Raw genomic sequence first — 6,381 nt, 5'->3', positions numbered from 1 at the left:
CAACTGTAAGGTTCCCCCCCCTTCCACAATGGGGGAAAACACTTAAGATAGTCCACTAAGTCTTATTAACTTGGAGAAAATTTCCTACTCATCGACACCTTGACCATGTAGAGATTCAAGGATACGATTCATAGGTAAGACCTAGTCCTATCCCACAGGGGAAGCGTGATCTTCTAAAAGTCAAATCACCCATAGGGTAATTTATCATAAATTGGGCAACTACTAGACTTGATTTCTAGAGGCAACGCTTTTTTCCTCATCCATGCGAGGCACAGCCGTTGGCCTAGTCTTCTAGAATAGAATTTCTCGAGAACCTATTTATCTAACGTAGGGCTTTCACTTAATATGTTGGAAAGCTACCCGACTAATCGGGTCCACCCGACCGTAGGATGGTGCCGTCGGGGCATTCCATCCTCCCACTTTCCACCCTACTCACGCGTCAATTTGTTTTCTAATTAATCCTACCACACTGTTTGACATAAACAAACATGTTCCTTAATTAAGGCCCTTTCACAAGGTTTATTAAAACAGCCTTTGCCTTTTTCCACAATACAATAATGCCAAAGATGAGATTTATAAAAACAAAGTTTAAACATGAATCAATTTCATTCAAGCCAAACTGGCTCTCTTATTCTTTTCCTTTATACCGCCGATGATCTAGAATTCGGCCTTCCAGCCTCCACATGCTGGGCAAAACCCTACGGGACCATACACCTCATCGTCGGCCGCTGGCGAGGACTCAAGCCGGCCTGTCGCCCTCTCAAGCTCCATCGCTCGATCCTCCCGCCCCTCAGAGGGATGTCTGCGCACTAGGGTGGGCTAATTCACCGCACTAGCCTGGGCCCTCAGAACTAGGCAGCATCATCACAATCACTTGCCTCAATCGGCAAACCTCATTCTCCCAATGGTATGAGGGATACCATGGGCCAACTCCGGGCCTTACTAACGTCTCCGCCGTCCGGCTATACAAGCACAAGAACGGGGCAGCGTCAAGGCAGGGAGAGTTGTACCTGTACCTTAATTTAACCAAGATAACAATCCATTTACTCACTAAACCATAGGACTACAATCCATGTTACTTTCTTAAGAAAACAATCCTTTTCTCACACAGATTTTAGCATTTCAACTTGAGATTGCGATAAGACATTCTTTATTAAGGCATATGCTGTTGTTTAAAAGAATACAAACTTTAAATGGTAAATCAATCAAATAGATCACTTGTAACAATAAATAGAGAAGCCGGGGCCATACCTCAACCCCTAAGAATGATATATAATTGAAAAACAAAATATGTATATACCTTATAGAAATTTGTCGTTTATCTCGTTGTCCTTGCTTGTTAACAAGAGCTTTAGAACTTGACATATGAGAATAGAGTCTTCTAATACCTTGTCCTTTGATTGAAATCATCCAATAATCTCCAAGCTTTATCTCCTCTTAATCATACTGTGATTCTCCTCTCTTTCTAAGATCTATGGCAAATTAGCCTTCTCCTACAGGTCTACAGCATAGTATTCTTTCTCTAAAAGAAAAGCTATGGAGTTTAGGTCTCTTCCTCCGAAAGACCATAGCAATCTAAGCTTATTTTCTGAGATATTAGATAAGAATGAAGGGATATATGCATCTCAAACTCTAGGATTACCTTGAGGCTACTTGCTGCCTTCTCACAGTTTCTCTGTGTAGAGACCCTGACAGAAACAGCAAATTGTTTCGGCCATAACTCTCTGATAAAAACTCAGAATATGGTCATGTAACCAGTCAAAAGAACGGGAAGGCATCTAGTCTACAAGCCAACGCGGGCAGAATAGGCAAAAACGTCTGTATATAGCCGCAAACGCACTATCTTTAGAAACGCGTTGTTTTTCCACATTTTTAGTATGCATGGACTCTAAATGTGTAAAAGTACTCTAAATATGACCTCTCATCACCTAAAATCGAGATTCTATTTTTGGGGATACTTATCTCTTTCTTATGTTCTTATTTCTTTTAGGATTTTTGGAGCTAATATTTTTATTCTAACACTTTTCTAATGTTTCTAGCCTTATTGTCTCACTCTTTCTAATTACACTCTCTTTTCTTATTGAAATCTATATTAAAAGAGACACATACATACATGGCTTGGGAGGGACGTTACAATCTCCCCCACTTAAAAGATTCGAGATGTCCTCATCTCGCGAGCCAGGGTAGTATCTAAGTAAATCCTCTTGTCTCTTTCAAAGTGGTGTCCCCACCACTAGGTAAAAATCTTCTTTTATCTAAACATTGTTCTTAAAGAGTCTTTTATTTCATGTGCTTAGCTCGTTTTGTTGTGCCTCCAAAAGGTCTTTATTATTCTAAAATTAATTGGCCTTATTATCCTAATTTCATGCATCATATACCTCTCATATGATATGAACCTTCGAAATCCTTATTCTATACCTCCATGTAATATGGTACTTAATAAATTATCATAGAAAAACGTAAGGAAATCAATCTATTATGCAATCTAACCTATGATAACAATTTCATAATCTTAGTATCGTCTTGTAGAATAGCTCTATTCATCATGCACACTACTTCACATGAATCTTGCACCAATCCTCTTCTATTTACTCACAGAAATACTTGTTGAATTCGGTTAACTTTAACCCTACTATCCCTATTTCTTGACCTAATTTTTGCTCTAGCTCATGATTCCTTGTAGCCAAGAGTGGACTTGACGTTCCTCTTGAATTAGGGGACCTCTTCTTTATTAACATGGAAGGACTCATGTTCTTCTCGACACTTTCTATATATATATATATAAAACTTTATCACAGTCTCTGGCTATAATTATGGCTTCTGAAATAGAGGATGGTTTCATATTCTTGGTGAGGTTATTCAAAGGTAGATTAAGCTTCCAAATGAATCGATGGAGAAGAGTTACCTCATCTATCTCTACAACAAATCGGAGAAGTCTAACAAAAGTTTGGTGGTATTCTTTTAGGGTCTTCCCTTCTTGGGTTACCTCAAAAAAATTCATTCATTTTATCCTCTCGAAATCCTGGAGGACAAAACCTTTCACGAAGGTGTACTTTCATGACATCTCATAACTGATTCTAGTTCCAGTGGTTAGATTGACAACAGTGCTTCCAACTAATTTTGCATTTCTTACGATTTTTAGACGAGCAAGGGTGAGCTTGCTTCTTTCATTTGTATCCATTAAAAGTTCAAAACTATCAAATACTTATCATAGCATCACATCTAAAGGCACTCTGGATTAATATATGTGAGATCTTCATTTTTTTGAGAATCACATTTGGTGCCTTGGGATTGACACATCCAAAGATTATCAGGATTAACATGTCTAAGATGATTCGTTTTCTGAAAATTACACATCTAGTATCTTGGGATTAACACATCTAAGAGCATGATCCTCTGGGAATTACACATCCGAATTTAGACCCATGTTTGTCTAAGATGGGTTCAAAATCTTGGATGATTGTCCTAGTGTAAAGCATCCAATGGATGGCATTCACACGTCAACTATTCAAATCTTAATGGAGTTATAATCTTAATAATTTATAATACACAAATTAATGAGATATCTTGAAAATTTCTCTAAACAAAGTTTTGGTCTATCCTTCTAGTCATTTAGTCTCTCACTAGTTTCTTAATTTGATCACCCTATGTTTTCCTCACAAAAGGTTTTCTCCCCAATCTAATTTCTCAAATTTATTGTACAAATATCTTGCGTGTGCACCCCCAAGATACAAGCACAATTTCATAAGATGATTGTCTCAACATGTGAGGATATTCAAACCACTTCTATGGCCAGTAGAGATGATTGATTCGTCCTCATATGATAAACAATCACTTGTTTTAATCCCTTGACAGTTAACCTTTGAAAAACAAATCCTAGGAACTAAGATCCGCTCTGATACCACTTGTAAGGTTCCCCCCCCTTCCACAATGGGGGAAAACACTTAAGATAGTCCACTAAGTCTTATTAACTTGGAGAAAATTTCCTACTCATCGACACCTTGACCATGTAGAGATTCAAGGATACGATTCATAGGTAAGACCTAGTCCTATCCCACAGGGGAAGCGTGATCTTCTAAAAGTCAAATCACCCATAGGGTAATTTATCATAAATTGGGCAACTACTAGACTTGATTTCTAGAGGCAACGCTTTTTTCCTCATCCATGCGAGGCACAGCCGTTGGCCTAGTCTTCTAGAATAGAATTTCTCGAGAACCTATTTATCTAACGTAGGGCTTTCACTTAATATGTTGGAAAGCTACCCGACTAATCGGGTCCACCCGACCGTAGGATGGTGCCGTCGGGGCATTCCATCCTCCCACTTTCCACCCTACTCACGCGTCAATTTGTTTTCTAATTAATCCTACCACACTGTTTGACATAAACAAACATGTTCCTTAATTAAGGCCCTTTCACAAGGTTTATTAAAACAGCCTTTGCCTTTTTCCACAATACAATAATGCCAAAGATGAGATTTATAAAAACAAAGTTTAAACATGAATCAATTTCATTCAAGCCAAACTGGCTCTCTTATTCTTTTCCTTTATACCGCCGATGATCTAGAATTCGGCCTTCCAGCCTCCACATGCTGGGCAAAACCCTACGGGACCATACACCTCATCGTCGGCCGCTGGCGAGGACTCAAGCCGGCCTGTCGCCCTCTCAAGCTCCATCGCTCGATCCTCCCGCCCCTCAGAGGGATGTCTGCGCACTAGGGTGGGCTAATTCACCGCACTAGCCTGGGCCCTCAGAACTAGGCAGCATCATCACAATCACTTGCCTCAATCGGCAAACCTCATTCTCCCAATGGTATGAGGGATACCATGGGCCAACTCCGGGCCTTACTAACGTCTCCGCCGTCCGGCTATACAAGCACAAGAACGGGGCAGCGTCAAGGCAGGGAGAGTTGTACCTGTACCTTAATTTAACCAAGATAACAATCCATTTACTCACTAAACCATAGGACTACAATCCATGTTACTTTCTTAAGAAAACAATCCTTTTCTCACACAGATTTTAGCATTTCAACTTGAGATTGCGATAAGACATTCTTTATTAAGGCATATGCTGTTGTTTAAAAGAATACAAACTTTAAATGGTAAATCAATCAAATAGATCACTTGTAACAATAAATAGAGAAGCCGGGGCCATACCTCAACCCCTAAGAATGATATATAATTGAAAAACAAAATATGTATATACCTTATAGAAATTTGTCGTTTATCTCGTTGTCCTTGCTTGTTAACAAGAGCTTTAGAACTTGACATATGAGAATAGAGTCTTCTAATACCTTGTCCTTTGATTGAAATCATCCAATAATCTCCAAGCTTTATCTCCTCTTAATCATACTGTGATTCTCCTCTCTTTCTAAGATCTATGGCAAATTAGCCTTCTCCTACAGGTCTACAGCATAGTATTCTTTCTCTAAAAGAAAAGCTATGGAGTTTAGGTCTCTTCCTCCGAAAGACCATAGCAATCTAAGCTTATTTTCTGAGATATTAGATAAGAATGAAGGGATATATGCATCTCAAACTCTAGGATTACCTTGAGGCTACTTGCTGCCTTCTCACAGTTTCTCTGTGTAGAGACCCTGACAGAAACAGCAAATTGTTTCGGCCATAACTCTCTGATAAAAACTCAGAATATGGTCATGTAACCAGTCAAAAGAACGGGAAGGCATCTAGTCTACAAGCCAACGCGGGCAGAATAGGCAAAAACGTCTGTATATAGCCGCAAACGCACTATCTTTAGAAACGCGTTGTTTTTCCACATTTTTAGTATGCATGGACTCTAAATGTGTAAAAGTACTCTAAATATGACCTCTCATCACCTAAAATCGAGATTCTATTTTTGGGGATACTTATCTCTTTCTTATGTTCTTATTTCTTTTAGGATTTTTGGAGCTAATATTTTTATTCTAACACTTTTCTAATGTTTCTAGCCTTATTGTCTCACTCTTTCTAATTACACTCTCTTTTCTTATTGAAATCTATATTAAAAGAGACACATACATACATGGCTTGGGAGGGACGTTACATCAACGTTCCTCCCAATTTCACACAGTACACTCTTCAAGATCGGAAGATTGTTCTTCAACAGCCCATGCGACAAAAATCGAGTGTGCCAGGGGTTTCATACGATGGTCCAGAAGATGCAAAAAAGATTGATATTGCTAAGCCAGGAGAAGAGCCTCGCTGTGTGTGGATTGCCACAGACTTGTCCTTAGAAGAGGAGAAGTTATTAATACAAACAATAAAGGAGTATCGCGATGTTTTTGCTTGGAGTTATAAAGACCTCAAAGGAGTTGATCCAAGCATATGTCAGCATACAATTCCATTGCGAGAAGATGCAAAACCCTCCAAGCAACGTCCTTATACTTAC

This window comes from Cibotium barometz, chromosome 17 (assembly GCF_041138505.1).
Source record: "Cibotium barometz isolate CiBa-2024 chromosome 17, ASM4113850v1, whole genome shotgun sequence".
NCBI lineage: Eukaryota > Viridiplantae > Streptophyta > Polypodiopsida > Cyatheales > Cibotiaceae > Cibotium > Cibotium barometz.
The sequence above is the reverse complement of the archived record's forward strand: the minus strand, read 5'-3'. Positions refer to the sequence as shown.